This window comes from Callithrix jacchus, chromosome 15 (genome assembly GCF_049354715.1).
Source record: "Callithrix jacchus isolate 240 chromosome 15, calJac240_pri, whole genome shotgun sequence".
NCBI lineage: Eukaryota > Metazoa > Chordata > Mammalia > Primates > Cebidae > Callithrix > Callithrix jacchus.
Genome location: NC_133516.1, coordinates 97,876,494 through 97,897,036, shown reverse-complemented (window position 1 = coordinate 97,897,036; position 20,543 = coordinate 97,876,494). Strand labels below are relative to the sequence as shown.

Below are 20,543 nucleotides of genomic sequence, written 5' to 3'. Positions count from 1 at the left end.
TGGAGGTGCACCCAGATGGCTTCAGCTGTGCCTGGGAGTACGGGCTCCTGCCCTGCCCTGCTGACTCCACAGTTGGTGGAGCTTCCGCCGGTTCCTGCCCCACCTTCTCCTCGGAGTGTGCAACCCCAGCCGGACCTCCCTCGCTGTAGGTGACAACTTTGCAGTAGCCACTCCAGACGGGCTGCCACTGCCATTGATGTTTAAGATATATTGCCTTGTTTGGGAAATCCATGAAGTCTTTGCAGTTAAATCTGATTTTGTAGTGATGTGGTGCAGTGACAACTGGAGAAAATGCTTCAAGTTTGTCAGGAGGCCAAGTCTTATCTAAAGAGAACTGCTATTGGTAGATGTAAGATATAGTCATGATCACAAAATCAGGACTGGATAGGGAGTACAAACAGCCAAGATAAAAACTATGATCAGTAGCCTCAAGTCCTCACCTTTAAGTGACAATAGGGATTTCTCCCAGGTAGAGAGATTTATGGCATGATTAGTGAAATGTGTGTGTGTGTGTGTGCGTGTACTTATATAGTCTTAGCATAAGTGTAGTTATTGGCTTACATAGATGTTTAGTTCCTATTAAAAGTGCTCTGGAGAATTTGTGGAGGTTGAGAGATCACAGGGTTTGGAAAAATGTTGTGGTATTACTTCAAGCCAGATGGGATCAATAATTTGGTAGACAAAACCGTAACTATTGCCAAGCCCAAAACCTTGAGAGAGGCAGAATTTTGCAACTTTAGACCACTGGGAATAAAAATACATTTTTTTGCAGTGTGTTGACAGTTTAAATTTTTGACAGCTACTGCATTGTCAGTCCGAACTCTCTGTTAGCTGGCGGACGTATCATACTAGAGACGAAGCAATGGATTCAATAGCTTTTTTTGTTTTTTGTTTTTTACTTTTTCAGATTATCTTTCTTCTTTCCTCAAATACAGATCAACACCTAGGGAGGAGGTGACTTTTGTCTTCTTTACCTCATTACCCTAACACTGAAGCGAATTTTAAGTTTGTAAATTCTAAATGTGAGCATTTCAGAGGCCCAATGTCTATAACTTGCAATTGTGCATAGCACAATAACACATAGCCAGCAGCTTAGATCTGTGTTCCTTCACTTACATTTGTTTGCTAAGGAAAACTATGGCAACTGTTGTTACTTGTAAAAGTCCAAACTCAGCATTTGAGAGCATTTAGTATTTAGCCAAGTGGTAGAGCAGCAAACTCGTTTTGAGTAAGATATTTAAAGAAGGAGCACCATATGTCATCAGCTGGCATCATTTAACTTGCAAATCACATGTTGGCAAAAGCTAGTTGGCAGCAGATGGCTGAACCCTTCTGTGTTTCAGACCCCAAACCTATCCTTTCCCATTTTGTGTTAGAAATCTAATTAAAAGCCTTTTTAGCACCATCAGATTAATTATAAACAGGCATTTTTATCTGGTAGAAAACTGACCTGTGTTTAACAAATTTCCCCAAAGCCCTTTATTTTCCAAGATATTCTTCAAAAAGTATTTTTTTCCCCAAAATGATTTATTCAAATGAAACACACTTAATCTTTGCATCTTAAATCCCATGAGCTACTTCTTAGGCCAAGTATGAGTCACTTATTTACTATTTAGGACACAAAATGCTATTAACTTAAAACTGCCTGCTAATTTAATGAGCACCTTTAGTCAATTTGGTGAAATTTGTTGACAGACAATCTTCTTTCAGTTACAATTGCCATTGAAAATAAGATTTTATAAACCCTAATTGAAAGTCTTTAATCATATGGTGGTACACTAAATATCAAAAAAAGGACATGTGTCTCATTAATTTTCCTGTCACTCCACTAGCTTATGATAAGAAAACTGACATTTCTGTACCATCTGTTTGTATATGACATGAAAAATCTATACGTGCTTATTTATGGACTGAAGTATTTTGACAGAGTAAATCCACAAGCATGTGCTCAACATTTTGCTAAGTATTAGGTTATTGTTCACAAAGAATTTTATTAGATTTTTTTAATTTTAAAATTTTATTATAAATTGACAAATTATAATTATATGTATTTTAGTGGTATATAGTGATGTTATGATAATGTATATAACATGAAAGGATTAACTCATTAATCATAGATAATCAGCATATCTATTACTTCACATACTTGTCATTTTTTTGTGATGAAAACATTTAAATATGTAAAATTCAAGAAAAGCATAAGCGATAAAAGGGGTGGAAATAAGTGGCTATTTCTTTCCTAATTGTGTATTCTAGAGGTTAAAAAAAAGGGAGAGTTGTCTTCTGGCTTTTGCTTAGGATATGAAAGGCTGGACAAGGCATTCATTGTGTCCTTATAATATAAAAAATAGATAATCTGAAAATTCACAGTTTTCCTTGGATTCATCAGGGAGCAGAGGTTTTGGGGTAGCTAACTAACTCAAAATCTAATGAAAGATACTCACCTGAAAGGAGAAGCAGACTGAGCATTTGCTTTTGTGCAGTAGATGCTGGACTGCGTAAAATATGTTCAGAAGAATGCAACTACCATTTTTGACAAATTGCTAAAAGCTGACTTTGCTTCAGCATGAGTGCATAGAATCCTTGGGAGCTGCAGTCACAAGGGGAAATTGCAGGTCTGTGCATGATCACCACAGAGCTCTCCAGGTACTTTCAAGAGAGATTAGAACCATGATGGGAATGCTGAGAAAGCCTTCATCTTGATGCTGGCACAGGAGTGGCGAGCAAAGGATCTTGTGGAAGAGGAAAAGGAAAAGCCATAAGGCCTTACCAAGAACCTAATCCCCTACCTTCTTTACAGAGTAAAGTCTGTGGACAGGGCAACAAGCACTATTACCCTCAGACCAGAGGTGAACATCCTCTGCAGCAAGGTGAAAAAGACACAAAACACCCTCTGCCCGTGAAGGAGACGCGGGAGGCACCATGACCCCAGATCATTTAGAGATATTCTGCCACTGAGGGAGGAGTAGGACCACAAAAGAGGCCCCATTGTCCAGACATCGACACACAGTGTTCTTTCTCTCCAAAATCTGGGATCCTTAAGTTTTGGATACATTGAGAGCCCCCATTTTATGGTGTCTTTTTTTTTTTGAGACGGAGTTTCTCTTGTTACCCAGGCTGGAGAGCAATGGCGCGATCTCGGCTCACCGCAACCTCCGCCTCCTGGGTTCAGGCAATTCTCCTGCCTCAGCCTCCTGAGTAGCTGGGATCACAGGCATGCGCCACCATGCCCAGCTAATTTTTTGTATTTTTAGTAGAAACGGGGTTTCACCATGTTGACCAGGATGGTCTCGATCTGTTGACCTCGTGATCCACCCGCCTCGGCCCCCCAAAGTGCTGGGATTACAGGCGTGAGACACCGCGCCCGGCCTATGGTGTCTTTTTTTCCAGGACATTCCCTGTATCTCTGTTGGCTTCTCTGCTGCTTAACAGAAGTCATGAGACTCCTGGGTAAGAGACAAAGGACAAAGGATGGTAATAGCAGTAGCCAGAGTATCAGCATAATTTTCTAGTGCCTATTCCCCAGACCCTGACATTCAGAGGGCCACATGACTCCTATAGAGATTAGGGGTGTGGAACCCCCATGACTTGGTTCTCAGCATTCCAAGACTTTCTCTGTGTGAAAAAAATGGTCAACACAATGTCTGCCCACCTTTTGGTGGATTCAGGGTTCCTGTGATCTTGGCTCATCAAGTTCTAACAGCTTCAGATCCTCTCCAGTGCCTCAAATCAAAACTTTCTTTATTTCCCCTGTATTGCATGTGGATTTTCTTTTCCTTCAATTATTCTGTGAAGTCAGGTTCCTTTGCTTATTCTCTAATAAATCCCAGTGTCTTGAAAAGCACAAGGAAATTGGTAGGCACTTAATAATGTTAAATAAATAAATAGCCGAATTCACATAGGTGAAAAATAATAAGGCCACAGCTTAAAAATTCTGATTTCTATCTTGATGCCTATTGACATGTCTAGTAGTTTCTATGTTTACTTATATCTCTGTTGGTATATGTTTTCTTAGTAAAAATATTGCATATTTTTAGCATATTGGTTTATTAGTGCATATTTATGTCTTTAGCTCTAATCTAGAGGAGTTATATGAATGTTCTTTGAGTTTAGAATGAGTTACTTTATTCTCTAGGACTCAGAAAATGTGTGAATAAACAGATTCTTTTATGCACACATCTGATTCTTTCCTTTCTTATAGAATCCTTTCAACTCTCTGACTTCTTTGATCAAAAACGGCACTCATTTTGGATCCAGTTAAAAGGTTGTTTTTTACAGGAAGTCTTCTGAGACGTTTCCCAGGTGACTCAGTTACTGTCCTCTCTCAGGTCTTGTGTTACAGAACTTACTATGTTGCCTTTTAGTTATTTGTTTACATGTCTGGGTCTCCACCTAATTACTGAGCTCATTGTAGAAATACCTTTGTATCCTGAGTACCTAGCACATAGCCAGGCACGTAGAAATACCTTAGAAAATATTGGCTGGATGCATTATTAGCTTGGTGGTTTGTACATTTTTAAAAGATGACAACAAAATGACACTTTCTAATTTTGGGATTTTGGTTTGCAATCCTCTGTGTCTAGGAGCTACTGGGATAGCAGAAGGGCCTTCCCAGAACCACTGGACTCAATTATTCTGTTTATTCCTGAACTTATAAACTTTAAATCTCTTTTCATAGCTGATATTCTTTGAATCAGCCTTACCATTCAAAGGTATGACAAATGGTGTCATGTAGGTGGTGCAATTTTAAGGAAACCAGCAAGATTTTCCTTCGCCTCAATTTCCTTTATTTGTGTGTGGCATTCCACGTATCTATTGCCTTGTTTTAGCTCTGCAGTCATGCCATAGATTAATCTTAAAACAGAAATATGTAGAGGCATACATTCATTTATTAACCAGATAATTTATCTTCATAGTAGAAGAAATCTGGAGAGGCACAAGCTCTGTATACCTAGAGAAAGGTAGGATTGACAGAAAGGGAAGAGCAGAGAAAGCAAGGATGATAATGAGGGACAGCAAAGCCCACACGCGAGTTATTCACACCTCTGTCAAAACTTATCTTCCCTGAGACGGTATTTTTATAGAGTATTATCCTAATCTGCCAAAGAGGTGATGCAAATAGTACTCTAAACATCTTCATGTTTATTTAGTAGAATATTATATATATTGTATTATGATCCAGATGGGGAAAAGATTAGCGTTTCCATCAAAGCGTACGAAGGCCACTTAGTAACAAATTTACAGAGATGTGAATATCCCAATATTTTCTGTTTCTCATTTAACTATTCAAATCACACATGAAGATAGCTGTTTTATCCTGTTTGTGCTCTTATTAGCACCAAATGTTAAGAATCAAAACAGGTTTACTACAAATCACCCAACCGTCTGTACATTTCGGGTTGCTTTTCATAGTTGATGATAATGTAAGTGTCTTGGACTGTAAGTCCTTCCACTGGCATAATATTACTCTATATTTGCAAAGGAATATACTTTTATTATAGAAACAGACTACTGTCCCTCACCAGCAATATTTAAAGGATATAGATACAACAAGCAAAAACATGGTGAGTCAAGGCTTGGGCAAGGGCCACAACCTCCATTCATATCTATAAGCTTTTTCTCTGTGTATGCTTAGAATATGTCCATGTATATAATTAAGTAACCTTAAGCTTCTGTGAAAAAAAATGGTTTTTGCTTTGAAGACTTTATCTAACAGGGAACTCAGCATCTGGAGGGAGTAGGTAATAACCAGCCCAAGGGTCTTTTGTCGTAAGTTCTCCTGCAATAACATATAGAACTTGAACCTACTTCTGTCCTTATCCTGTCTCTGTGTCTTCCTGGTAGAACACTGAGGAACTCACAGTTCTCACTTGTAGGAGACAAAAGTATCCAGAGGAAAACAGAATCCAGGCTTTGTCTCTGAATCACTATAATCTTGGTCAAGATCCCTAATCCCACATTCTGTCTTCTCATCTGTTAAAGTGACGTTTAGTGAGTGTTAAATGAATGCACTCAAAGCACAGTGCTGGAAAACAACAAACATTGCATAAGTAATGCTTGCTCTTATTATTACAGTTAATGTAACAGTATTCCCCCTTCGTGCCCCTCATATTTCCATGAAGAGGAGAGAGTTACTACTTCACTCTAGAAAAAATAACAGTGGCTCAGGAAGAAAACCTCTATGTTTCTCTTTTTACTCCTACCCATGGGTGGGAGGGTGAGTAATTGTATTTGGAACATGGAAGTTTTCATGCGTCGATTTCAGCTCCTTATCACTTCCCAGAAATAATTTGTCTACCGCACATAAAACTCACTTTCTTGGTTCTTTTCCCCCAGCCTGCCTCAATAGACAAGGCTTCTGGTTGTCCAGGCATGCCAGTGCTTGGTTTACGATGCAGTCTAAACTGACCGCTTTGACTACGGATCTTGAGCTCCGTTCTGCAGTGAGCTTTATCAGTAGTGTGATAATTTTAAATCCATATGTCCAGCTTTCCTTTCCTCCTATTTGTTTTACAGTTGAATGAGGAAGGTAAACAGGGCTATTTATTTGCCTTCCAGTCCCCCCAAATTTTTGTTCTCTGAAACACTGCTGTGTCCTTGGGTGCTCTTAACTGCAGATGTCACCATGGAATTCCTTTACATTTTGAGCCTCAGGCAGTTTTCTCCATCTGCTGGCTGTGCCCTTGCCAGGCAGTGGCCATTGCCCCTGTTGAGCTGCTTCCACAAATGCCTTTGACCTGGTCCCATCACAGCTGCTGAGCCGATGTGAGAGATGATGCTGTCTTAAACACTTTCTCAGTGTTTGTTCTTGCCACCTCCACTGTTGCCATGGCAGACATAGGTGCCTTCTCAAAAAGCAGTTAGTATTTTCTAGTCCCATGCACCATGCCTGGGCCCCCGGCGCTCTCCTCTGCAACAGAAGAAAGACACTTCTCCAGATACTTGGAACCTGCCTTGTGTTTAATCTACCCACATTGTGAGAAATGTTTTTATTTTCCCGTGCACATTTCCCCCTTACTGGAAGCACAGATTTTCTCCTTAGAAGCACTCGCATTATAGAGTATGCACGCTTAATTCTTTCCTTTTGAGGATCCTCTCCCCTATAGTAAGAAGAAACCTCCTTCCTTTTGACAGCTGCTGAAATGCCTGAAATCCTGGTCAAGGACTGTGAGGCCAGAAGCAAAGGCATACTGTCAGTCATGCAGGAATTTCTTGGCCCATGTTTTGTGCAAACAGCTGCTGCATTTTCAGTTTTGAACCTGGCAGACCTTATTTCAAACCTGCTTTGCCAAAAAGTGTGGCTCACTTGCCTTATGTTTCTCTTCTATCAGTTGGAAAAAGAGAAAGGGTCAAATAGAGAGCTAAAACGGGGTCAATATGGAGTTGAATCTCTGGCAAATGCTACTATTTATTTCTCAGCATCACATGTTTGGGGGATGTTTGTGTGGCCAGTCCATCTAGGTAGTTGTGTATGTAGGTACATGTGTATGTATGTACGGAGCAAATAAGTCATAGGTTATAACAGAGTAGGCCCCCATGAAATGAATGGTTTGCCATGGTTTTCTAATGCCTGGGGAGATTTCCGGTCTAGTAAGATGCATCTATCAAAGCTCCCTTGCAAGCCTGTAATGGTGTTTATTTCTTTTATTTCTTTTTTTTTTTTTTTTTTTTTTTTGAGACAGAGTTTCGCTCTTGTTACCCAGGCTGGAGTGCAATGGCGCGATCTCGGCTCATCGCAACCTCCGCCTCCTGGGTTCAGGCAATTCTCCTGCCTCAGCCTCCTGAGTACCTGGGACTACCGGCACGCGCCACCGTGCCCAGCTAATTTTTTGTATTTTTAGTAGAGATGGGGTTTCACCATGTTGTCCAAGATGGTCTCGATTTCTTGACCTCGTGATCTACCTGCCTCGGCCTCCCAAAGTGCTGGGATTACAGGCGTGAGCCACCGCGCCCGGCCTGTGGTGTTTATTTCTTTTCCTAAAATTTCTTATATCGAATGTTCTTCTTGAAATCATTACCCACCAGTTTATTTGTTTATTTTGTCTTAAAAAGTAAGGAAGATAATTTATGACATAGGAGACTCAAAAGTCTCCATTTTTCTTTGTTACTGTTCATTGTTTCCTAATTGTCTACAGAATAAATTTCTAACCGTTATCTGGGTGTAAAGGGAATGTCCTTTAATACCTGGCATGAAACCCTTTCTCCCTTCCATCCTGGAGTACCCTTTTCCTCCTTCACTTCTTTTTCGGCCTCTCGTCTCCTGGTGCCCATAATTCTAATTCAATATTTTTATTGGGAGCATGTCACACACTTTTATGCCTCTGAGAATTTCCTCATGATATTTGCATCAGACTTTATTTTAAAAATATTTCCTTGTCTGCTTGGAGAATTCATATTCTTCCTTCAGGACCCAAAACAATCAATACCTTTATGAAGTCCTCAAGTTAATTGTTCAATATTTCTTTGTTTGAATGTTTACCTTATCAACTCATGAGCTCTGCAAGGTGAGATGGACACTTACTCATCAAGTTCCTTCCCAGCGCTTATGCTTATTGTTTTGGGGTGGAAAGGGGAAGAGGACGGCAGGCATCTGTCTTCTTATATGACTGCCTGTTGTGGCATTGCTTTTCCTGTTTGCCATTACCACAGGTAGAAACTGTTGCCTAAGGACCCGGGGTGTGTGGCTGGTGACCTCAATAGATCCCAATGCTCGGGCCTTCAGACCCAAGCTGGTCCCTCATGTATGGTTAGCCCTTGAGAGATTCTGCCTCATCTTCTCTCTGACCCCTGCTGATGGGCTCATCTTCAAGCTCTTTCCTCTAGGGCTAAGCTCTGCTTTGTATTGCACTGGTCCATGATCAGCCAGGAGGCTCAAGTGTCATCTACTCTGCATGGCCCAAATGTGTGGGATGAAGGTGGGTACTCCGTGTAGTTTCCTCCTTGGCTTATCTCCTCGGCCCTCTCTTCCCAGTACAAATAAATTCAGCTTACTGTCATAACAACTTTAGTTAGTATATACTATTGCTATCTGATTTGGTTTGGCTGTGTCCCCACCCAAATCTCATCTTGAGTTTTAGTTACCATAATCCGCCTGTATTGCTGTGGGAGGGACCGGATGGGAGGGAATTGAATCATGAGGGCAGGTTTTTTTCCATGCTGTTCTCATTATAATAAATAAGCCTCACCAGATCTGATGGTTTTATAAAGGGTAGTTCTCCTGCACATGAACTCTTGCCTGCTGCCATGTAAGACATGCTTTTTGCTCCGCCTTCACCTTCTGCCATGATTGTAAGGCCTCCCCAGCCATGTGGAATTGTGAAGCCATTAAACCTCTTTTTCTTTATAAATTACCCAGTCTTGAGCATTTCTGTATGGTAGTATGAGAATGGACTGATACACTATCCCAGTTTTACAGATGACGAACCTGAGGCACAGAGGACACAAAGTCCAAAGAGTCAGGATTCAAACTCAAGCAGTCTGGCACCAGAGTCAGTGCTCTTAACCCAGTGTACTATAAAGACTTTTATGTTAAATCTCATGCTTAAGTTAGAGTATAAACTAATATTTGTTTACTGCCAACAGCGTGACAGTTTATATTATATATATGTGTATATTCATTGAATCCCCGAATCGTTATAATGGTGGAGTCATGATGCAAACCCTAATTCTATGACTGTAAAGTAAAGGCTCTTTTTACTAAACACCTGTTTTTCTAGCTCAGATGCCGAATGCAGTTTTTGAAGATAAATTTTTAACAAAAGGGTAACTATTCTCCACTTTACAAAAGTTTTTATAATAAAGGTAGTTATAAAGAGGATGAGTGATTTCAGACCCTGAAAGATTTTGCTGTGCACTGATATTTTGTCTTTTTTTTTGTCAACCTGTATTACCAAATGCCTGACTTAAGAAAAAGAAAATGTAAACAAAAGACAGACTGAGATTGAAAGCATCAGATTTTTATCCCAGTGATTCTGTCCTCATTGTGTGAAGTAGACCAGAGTGAATAAATTGAACTTACTCAGCACCTCAATTATGAAATGTATCTACAGAAATTCATTCTGTCAAATTAACTGTGGAGGTTGTTGCTGCTACTGCAGGTATGAGCATTTATCTTTTTGTGCTCTGTCATCATAACTGGTTTTTGCTTTTTAAACAGAACACAAAATTAACCCGTGCAAGCAAAATCACTGATTCTCACGGAACATTTGATTTATGTACAGCAGCATGTGTTAAATCATTTATTTCAGTTATTTATTTTGTTTCTCACTCAACGAGTTAAAAGTTATCGAAATTAAAAGGTGTAGCATTCTGTTAACCCAGCACTTTGGGAGGCTGAGGCGGGTGGATCACGAGGTCAACAGATCGAGACCATCCTGGTAAACATGGTGAAACCCCATCTCTCCTAAAAATACAAAAAATTAGCTGGGCACGGTGGCACGTGCCTGTAATCCCAGCTACTCGGGAGGCTGAGGCAGGAGAATTGCCTGAACCCAGGAGGCGGAGGTTGCGGTGAGCCGAGATCGCACCATTGCACTGCAGCCTGGGTAACAAGAGCGAAACTAGGTCTCAAAAAAAAAAAAAAAAAAAGGTGTAGCATTAAGTCAGTGTCATTGTTTCTGACAGATTACAGTGCTAGTACCTAAATGAAGAGATGTTATTGTAGATTTTTGGTTTTTCTGTGAGGCCCTTCTTTCTTATTATTTTCTCTTAAATATGTATTAGGTTACAATATTAGTAGACACTAGAATATTTCTTTTTGTTTAATGGCTGGATACTATTTTTTTTTTTCAGACTAAATGGTTTTCCTGGGAATGCCGACTCTGGCCACAAATGAAGACTGATACATTTCCTTTCTCTGTTTATGGAGGGAGACTTCACAACATTGATGGAAAGAGGACCAAAGGACCTGGTTTCTGCCATGATTGGCTTTGGCCCTGTGAATGAACGTTCTTCTGGCATTGGAAAGCAGATAGCAAAGAGAGCAGACCCACAAATGGGCGATGAGAAAATGTGTTCCGACAAGTTCCAACATATGAGCACATCTCAGCATCTTCTGTGACTCGTGAACCCAGGGAAAGCGCTTCTTAGAGTTATCTGGCGCATTTGCACCCAGTAGCTTTCCATGAATAAATACTGTGGCAACCACATTAACTATACAAAAGCAAACTGCTCGTTTCTTATCTCCACGCTGGAAGATTATCTGGCTGGCCTATCAGCCGTGACGTCAGGAATGTCAGCCAGTTATCCTGTGGTGCATTCAGCTGGTTCGTTGTGCCCCGTCAGTGAGGTAATCACAAAGTTCCATCTGGACAGAGGTAGGAAAAATTATATTCATTTTGACTGTTGAATTTTTTTCTCTTAACTTTCAAAGACAATTGCTTTTGGCTTTCAAGTGACACATCTGGTATGCCTTGGGCTGGAAGCCAGATATTTCTGCTGTTGAGTTTTTATAACATTGCATAGGCTTCAATATTTTAGAAATAGTATACGTTTGATAAAATTGACTCTTCTAAAGTTTTAGGGACAATCTTTTGCTTAGGTTCAGCTGAGTACTTTTAGTCCAATACTGCAGATGGCATACCAAATTTAAGAGGAGTTGCGTGACTGCAACAAGGTTGTTCAGCTGGTTCTTGGTTGATCTGGAAGAGGACCAATATCCCTTGACTTTTTGTCAGATATTCTTTCTTTGATTTCACCCTGTTTTTAAAGATATTTAATACATTTTAAAATAAAATGGTGATTTGAATCTACTTAAACTGGACAATACTAATTGTCAAACATCCATTATCCACTTTTTCTAGTAGTAGATTGGTGCAAACAGAAGTGTGGTTTTTGCTATTACTTTTAATGGCGTTAATTACTTTTAATGGCAAAAACCTCAGTTCCTTATGCACCAACCTAATAATGTAACTCTTAATTTCGACTTGGCACATGGCCAACCGGAATTAAAACTACACGTTCCTGCTTTGCTTTCAGTAGCATACAGCTGAAATCATCTTCGATGGGGACAGGAAAAATGAGGTACACAACTGCCTGGTTGCTCTCTTAGGAGAAAGGCATAACCTTCCATTTCCCTGTTATCTTTTATACTCACTAGAGGAGTGATTTGGTCATAATTCATTCGGGACCATGTTGACAAGGGCAACATACCGGAGAGTGTAGAGAAGTCAGAAGGAACTTGGATCCCTGATACCATGGAACTGACTTGCTAGCCCCAGTTTGCTTATGTCTAGTCTTTTATGCAAGAGAAAAAAATAGACATTTATTTGTTTTAACTACTGATATTTAGATCTCAGCTAGAGCAATTGAACACACAGTGCTATTTAATAATTTGCAGATTTTATCCTGCCAGTTAATATATATAACTAGCAAATTTAAATGCAGTAAGTGGGCATTACATTTAAGTGTTTGGCAATCTTGGAATTATGCCATTGCCATCATATGTTACATGAGATGGTTTTCCATTCCATTTAGAGTCCGTACAGTAACTCATACAACGTGACCCCTGGTGTCACTACTGTTGGCAAGTGTCAACCATACTTGCTTCTTTGCTGTTCCTAAACATTCCACATATGCTCAATGTTCCTTCCTCAGGGGAAGCTTTATTTTGTTGGTGGTGTGGTGGTGATTTTTTTATATTATTCCTCTGAAGCAAGTCTCTGCCTAGCAATCTGCATATAGTATTTTGCTTCCACAGTTTTGCTCAGTTGTTATCTTTTCATCAAGTCCTTTCCTGATGAGTTCACTGAAGTTCATTCTCCACTGCCTGGGACTTGTATATCCCTTGCATTTTTAAGTTTTTTCCATATTATTTATTTCCCTTTTTATTCTTCTCATTGAAATAAAAGCTCTGCGGAGCAGGGATTTTGCCATTGCTGTGCTCTTACAACACTGCCTGGCACCTGAAAGTCACTACATAAATACCTACTGAATGAATGTATGCATCAACAATTGAGTGTTTGCAGAGATATGAGTGCTGTTATGGTCTATTGGGGGGTTATATTAAGCTGGTAACTGACTTTATTTTCTGAAATATCTATAAAAGGAATATGTTGGCTCCTCTAGAGGTAAAACCTCTTCCAATGAAGCTATAACTGATAAAGATTTCACACTCTGATGTGCAAAGCTCATTCATTTACCATCATAGTTGGATTTTACAACAGATAATTAATCTCTAATTTTGAATTAATGAGCAAAATCTAAAAATTTCAAGGGTTTTAGGAGCAATTTATCAAATATATTCTGCAATGTGTGTTTTACTATTCCATTTCTGATCTTTATTTTCCCAAAATAAAAACTTCTGTGCTGAATTGGCCTAGAAAATATAAATAAATGAAGAATAAATATTTTGTTGTAATACCATTAACCAAATGCTAAACTGGTATAGTGGGAATAGACTAATTATATTATATTTCTGTTCTATAAATATCACATTACTTTACTTTTATAGGTCAAATTATATTCAGCACTGTGTCTTGAGTTATGAGGTTAGACTAGAAATCTGCTACCAGGCATTTTAGGATCCACTTCTCCATTCGAAAACTCTGGGCTTACATAGATCTGGGAAACCAGTGGTAGGGCTGAACCTTAGCCCATGGGACATGGAATCCATAGCATTGCATCACTGGCTGCAACGGCAGCTCCATCACTGGTTTTCTATTGGCTTTGCTGTTCTGCATGGGCTAGTGCTGTCCCTCATATGCCCAACTTCTGATTGCTTGTCTTTGCTTCCAAAATTATGGCAATAAGTTTCCTTTTCCATCAGCACTCATTGCCTTTTCCCCTGTAAACCTTTGTTTTTACCCCTAATAAAAACAAATCATATCCTCTTCGTTACATGTAAGAAGCTACTTCTTTCTTCCAACATAGTATGGAAACTCTGTGTGAGCCAGAAAGTGCCACTCATCCCAACTAATAGTGTTGAAAAACTGAAACTGTTTATTTCAGTTCTAATTAGGACAGACGTTTAAGGAGTTTAAGAAGATTTTTAAGAGAACATTTTAGTCTAGGGAAAAATTATGAAAGATCTTGAAGGGCAAACAAGATTATTAGACATTCTATCTAGTGCACCTTTCTCAGCACATTTGCTTGTTTTCTTTGAGAGCCATTGTCAGAAAACTAATAATAATGCAAGTGATTTCTGCCCACAGAAATGCAAATGAAATCGGTGGAATGCCATCGATCATTATATTGTCTTATAGATAGTGATCAGTTATGTATCTATTTTAAATGTATTTCAGAATTCCTGATTACCCATATATGGAAACACTTTAAACTATGTTTTGAGGGAGTTGTAACACCTTATTGGTTTCCATATGTACTAGTAAGTTAAATACAATCTTTGACATGCATCAATTGGATATTTTATGAGAACCATGGCTTTTTCTCTTCTAGAAAATTCATCTCTTACATTAGAGGCACAGTCGTGACCTCTCCTTCTGATGAAGCGGATACAGAAAGCATTTATCTTCATTGCTTACCTTGTGCAAGCATTTCATCCTTTCTTAGTAGACCAGAGTAGCTTAAAACAAAACAGAACAAGTAAACATTAACAACGAAGGAGGACGTGAGTTAGTTGTACTTTTCTTTTTTACCCAGCATTATCAACATTTTACATCAAGATTCTAAGCTTGAATAATGCTCACTTAAAAAGTTGAATTAAGGTATCCTATAAAAATATGATATTCATATGGACAGAATATCTTCGTTTTGCTGAACCATTGTCACATATTAAGAAGAGTTTAGAAATAATCAACACATTGTTGGAAGAAAAAGACCAGCACAGTTGAATAAAACATTTCAAAATCTATAATGAATTATGTTAAAACAGAATGTGTCTGTGGAATGAAAAAAAAAGGCTGAATAGCCAACGCCATCTTAAATAAAAACAATACAAGAGAAATAAGACCTAACTTCATATTATACTATAATATACTGTAAGCCAGCAGTAACCACAAATAGCATAGTCCTGGTTAAAAATCAAACACATAGACCAGTGCTACCTAATTAAGAACCCAGAAATAAAGCCACATTCCTACAGCCATCTGATCTTCAACAAAGTTGACAAAAATAAGAAATATGGAAAAGACTCCCTGTTCAAAAAATGGTGCTGTGATAGCTGGCTTAGCCATATTCAGAAGAATAAAACTGCATACAAATAATAAAACAAAAATTAACTCAAGATGGGTTAAAGAATTACATGTGAGAGCTTAAACTATGAGAATCCTAGAAGAAAACCTCCAGAATACTCTTCTGGACATTGACCTTGGGAAGTAATTTATGATTAAATCGTCAAAAGACATTGCAACAAAACCAAAAACTGTCAATTAGGACATATAAATTAAAGAGCTTCCACACAACAAAAGAAACTATCAACAGACTAAACAGACAACCTGCAGCATGGGAGAAAATATTTGTGAAGTGTACATCCAACAAAGGTCTAAAAACAGGAATCTATAGAAAACTGAAGTAAGCAAAAACCAAATAACCCCATTACGAAGCGGGCAAAAGACAAACACTTTTCAAAAGAAGACAAACAAGTGGTGAACAAACATGAAGAAATAGCGTCACTAATCATTCAGAGAAATGCAAATCGAAACCTCAGTGAAACACCTCCCACAGCAGTCAGAATGGCTGTCATTAAAAAGTCGAAAATAACAGATGCTGGCAAAGCTGTGGAGTAAAGGGGACACTTACACGCTCTTGACAGGAATATAAATTAGTAGTTCAGACACCATGGAGAGCAGTGTGGAAATTTCTCAAAGAATTAAAACTGGACTGCCTTAAACACAGCAATCACATGACTAGATATATACCTAAAGGCAAATAAACCATTCTACACAAAAGCTATATACACTCACAGGCTCATCACAGCACTAATTACAGTTACAAAAGACAAGGAATCAACCTAGATGCCCATCAACGTGGATTGGATAAATAAATGTGGTACATATGTACATGGAATACTATGCAGCCATAAAAAGAACAAAATCATGTCCTTTGCAGCAACATAAATGCAGCTGGAGACCATCATCCTAAGCAAATTAATGCAGGAACAGAAAACCAAATCCTGAGTGTTCACGCTTATAAGCGGAAGCTAAGCACTGGGTATACAATGGACATAAAGATGAGGACTGCTGCAGACGGCTAGATGAGGGGGAGAGGGAAGGAGGCAAACCTCCCTTTTGGATACTATGCTCACTACCTGGATCTTGGGTTTTGGGTACTATGCTCACTACCTGGATGTTGGGTTTTGGGTACTATGCTCACTACCTGGATTTGGGTTTTGGGTACTATGCTCACTACCTGGATGTTGGGTTTTGGGTACTATGCTCACTACCTGGATGTTGGGTTTTGGGTAGTATGCTCACTACCTAGATGTTGGGTTTTGGGTACTATGCTCACTACCCGGATTTGGGTTTTGGGTACTATGCTCACTACCTGGATTTGGGTTTGGGGTACTATGCTCACTACCTGGATGTTGGGATCATTTGTACCCCAACCCTCAGCGTCACACATTATACCTATGAATCAAACTGCACATGTACCCCTCAAGCTAAAATAAATTTGAAAGTATAAAAATAAATAAAGTAAGGTAAAGTAAAATGTGTGAAATTTCATTTAAGGTCTGGACTAAATTTTACTTTTGTATACAAAAGTTAACATATTAAGAGCATTCTTTTTTTAAAAGGATATTCTTAAGTACCTTATTGTAAATATGATTTCAAGAGATATACTCACACTCTTAGGACTAGAATGGTGATTGGCATCCTAGAGAAATCCCTATATATTGATATGTTCGCATGTAAAAACCTTGTTAATTAAATCACATGTTAGCCTTATCTAATCATGTCACATGTTTCCAAAGCCAAGACAGAGAGCTGGTTTAATTCTAATAGAAATTCGTATTGACAAATTGTATCTAGTTTTTGAGAGATATCCCAGTCATTTGTTTTCCAACTACCTTCCTCAAGTTACTTTATGATAGAGAAGGTTTAAGGTGGTTTTAATTTTTTCCATTGCTGTTATTTAAGAGGTCTATTGGTGAGCAATAAAACTGACAACATTTTAAATATTTCACCTTTACTTGTTTTTTCTCCTGATCCTCAGTTGGAAATTCTCTGTTGATTACTAAAATGGATAAAATTAAAATACTGAAGAGGTTGTAAGAATAGAAACAAAAATATGTATCAATAGAAAAGTACTAATAATCCAGAGCTTACAAATTTATTTTATGAATGATCAAAAGTTGGCCAAAGATAGGGTAGAAAACTACATTTAATCAATTCATTGAGAGGGAAAAAGAAGTAATGCTGAAATCACACATTCAAAATAACTCTTGCAATAAGCAGCTTGATTAAGAGGAAAATTTCTGAATTGATTGAATTATATTAAATTCAATATCCAGCATAACCATTTGACAGTTTCAATGGTTTAAAAATTCAGAAGTTAATTAAAACTGGCGGAGATCTGAACATTGTCACATACTTTTAGAATTAGATAAACAAAGGGTAATAAATTAGAAGAGCAATAGGAGTAATTAGCATGCTTGAGGACTTGATTCTGGGTAAAAATTAAAATGGAATAAATATAACTGAGCAAATATTACAGGAAAGCATCTTTTACTCAGATATATGAATTTATATGGTGGTGTAAATTTTTTAAAGCCACCATATAAGTAAGAATTATTAGTCTGTTAAAAAGTATATATCTGTTGAGTAAAGGAATAACAGTCAATTGGAATAAACCATTAGAGGATAAATTATATGGTGTATTTTCCAAATAAAATAAAGTTTTAAAAAAGGTTTTAGAAACATTTATCAGCATTTGTGCTAATAAAGTTGAATGGGAATACAAATCAATTCATGTTGACCACCTATTGAGGGTTTACTGAATACCTGACATCCTGCCAAGTAATTTTTCATGTTGTAACTCATTTAATCCTCCCAATATCCCAAGAAATGGCCCTGAATTCCTGTTTCCTTCAATTATGCTAATGCAAACATTCCGCCTTAACTGCAGCCACGTGTCTGCTCTGCTATTCATTTATCCTTCATCCATCTCTCTCTCCACGTGAGTATGTATTGTGTTATGGTTAGAAGACAATTCAGCCTAAGCATAAAACCACTGTTTTTCTTTAAAATGTCTATTACATTTTAATCATAATAACTTTTACTACATTTTGAGTACATTCTATACGCCAGCACTGTGGTAAGCCTTTTCCATACATGTTATTTGAGCCTCATGATAACTCAATGTGGTAGATATTATTCTACCCACCCCCCCACCAACGCCTCGTTTTCTTCCTGGAAAGCATAGGCTCACACACATTAGATAAATCAGGGGTGTCCAATCTTTTAGCTTCCTTGGGCTACACTGGGAGAGGAATTGTCCTGGGCCACACACAAAATACACTAACAATAGCTGATGAGCTAAAACTCGCAAAAATATCTTGTAATGTTTTCTAAAAGTTTATGAATTTTTGTTGGGCTGCATTCAAAGTCATCCTGGGCCGCATGTAGCCCTCAGGCTTCGGGTCGGACCAGCTTGATATGAATCATCTAATACCACAAAGCCAGTGGGTGACAGGTCTGGGATTATAACTCCCTTTGTCTGACTGCACAAAACTTGTTCTCTTCATTTTTTTTTTTTTTTTTTTTTTGAGACGGAGTTTTGCTCTTGTTACCCAGGCTGGAGTGCAATGGCGCGATCTCGGCTCACCGCAACCCCCGCCTCCTGGGTTCAGGCAATTCTCCTGCCTCAGCCTCCTGAGTAGCTGGGATTACAGGCACGTGCCAGCATGCCCAGCTAATTTTTTGTAATTTTTAGTAGAGACGGGGTTTCACCATGTTGACTAGGATGGTCTTGATCTGTTGACCTCGTGATCCACCTGCCTCGGCCTCCCAAAGTGCTGGGATTACAGATGTGAGCCACCGCGCCCGGCCTTAATTTTTATAGTATACTACCTTCCTGGAAATTGGTATTTCATATTGTTCCAATTTTACACACACACATGCACATGCACACACACTTAAAGTAAAATCTACATACAGAGAATGCACAGATCTTAAGTGTACAATTCAACAACTTCTAATAAATATTTAGAGATGGAGTTCGCCCAGGCTAGAGTGCAGTGATGAGATCTCGGCTCTCTGCAACCTCTGCCTCCCAGGTTCGAGTGATTCTCCTGCCTCAGCTTCCTGAGTAGCTCAGAATACAAGCACATGCCGCCATACCTGGATAATCTTTGTACTTTTAGTAGAGACAGAGTTTCACTATGTAGGCCAGACTGGTCTTGAACTCCTGACCACAGGTGATCCACCCACCTCAGCATCCCAAAGTGCTGGGATTACAGGCATGAGCCTCTGCGCCCTGCCTTAATAAATATTTTTATGTAATAACCACACAGGCTAGATATAGAACATATAAATCACCTGATAATACTTGCTTATTCTCTTTCCAGTCAATCCCCAATTAGGCAAATACTGCTTTAGTTTTGATTAACTTGGAGTAGTTTTCTTTCTCTTGAAATTCATAAAGTAAAATGATACTGTATATATTCTTTTTATGACTGGCCTCTTTGACTCACAATACGTTTTTAAGATTGATGCATGTTGTGTGTGTCAGTGGTATGGTTTTTCCATATTATGTTGCATATATTTTAATTTTTATACATTTTCTGATTTTAATGCTATTGTAAATTTTTTTAATCTTATTCTATAGTTTTAGCTGCTACTATATAAAAATACAACTTAATTGTGTATATTGAGAATGTATACTTCAAAAATTTAAAATTCACTTATTCTTGTTATGAGCTGAATTGTGTTACCCCCAAATTAATGTGTTGAGGTCCTAACCCCCAGTACTTCAGAATGAGATTGTATTTGGAGACAAGGCCTTTAAATAGGTAATTAAGTTAAATTGAGGCCATAGGCCCATCTGACTAGTGTCCTTGTAAAAAGAGAAAATTTAGACACACAAAGAGATACCGGGGATGCAGAAAAAAAGACCACCGAAAAACACTGCTAGAAGGTGGCCCTCTGCAAGCTGAGGAGAGAGGACTCAGGAGAAACCAAACCTGCCTGTGAATTGGGACTTCCAGCCTCCAGGAAGCAGTGAGGAAATAAACTTCCACTGCTAGCCGCTACCTTGCCGTGGTAGCTGTAGCGAACTAATAACAGTTCTTGTGTTTTAAAGGTAATTTCCTTAGTACTTTCTATATAAACACTTACGCCCTCAACAAATATAAAAACTTTTACTTCTTCCTTTATACTTTTCATGTCCTTTTTTTTAACCTGCATTTGTATTAGCTAGTTATGCCATAATTATGATAAAAGTAGTAAAATAATAAGCAATATTTCCTTGTTCCCAAACTTAGGAAGAAAGTGTCTCATATGTCACATTAACATTTTATATTATATTAATACTAGCTGTAGGTTTCTCATGGATATACCATTAATAATGTGGACTCCCATTACTCATAGGTTTCTGAATTTGTTTCTGTTTTTAAAATTAAGCATAGGTATTGAATTTGGTTAAGTACT

The 20,543-nt window shown here is 38.4% G+C and overlaps 1 protein-coding gene across 1 annotated transcript in view; it reads left to right on the top strand.

The window, feature by feature from the left end:
• Positions 1–16,605, top strand: part of LOC103788406 (uncharacterized) — a 394,706-nt gene extending 378,101 nt beyond the window's left edge. The window contains exons 2-3 of the mRNA XM_078352273.1: positions 10,792–11,315; positions 14,395–16,605. The gene's annotated coding sequence lies outside the window, so the exon portion shown is untranslated. The remainder of the gene's footprint in view (positions 1–10,791; positions 11,316–14,394) is intronic.
• The last annotated feature ends 3,938 nt before the right edge of the window (positions 16,606–20,543 follow it).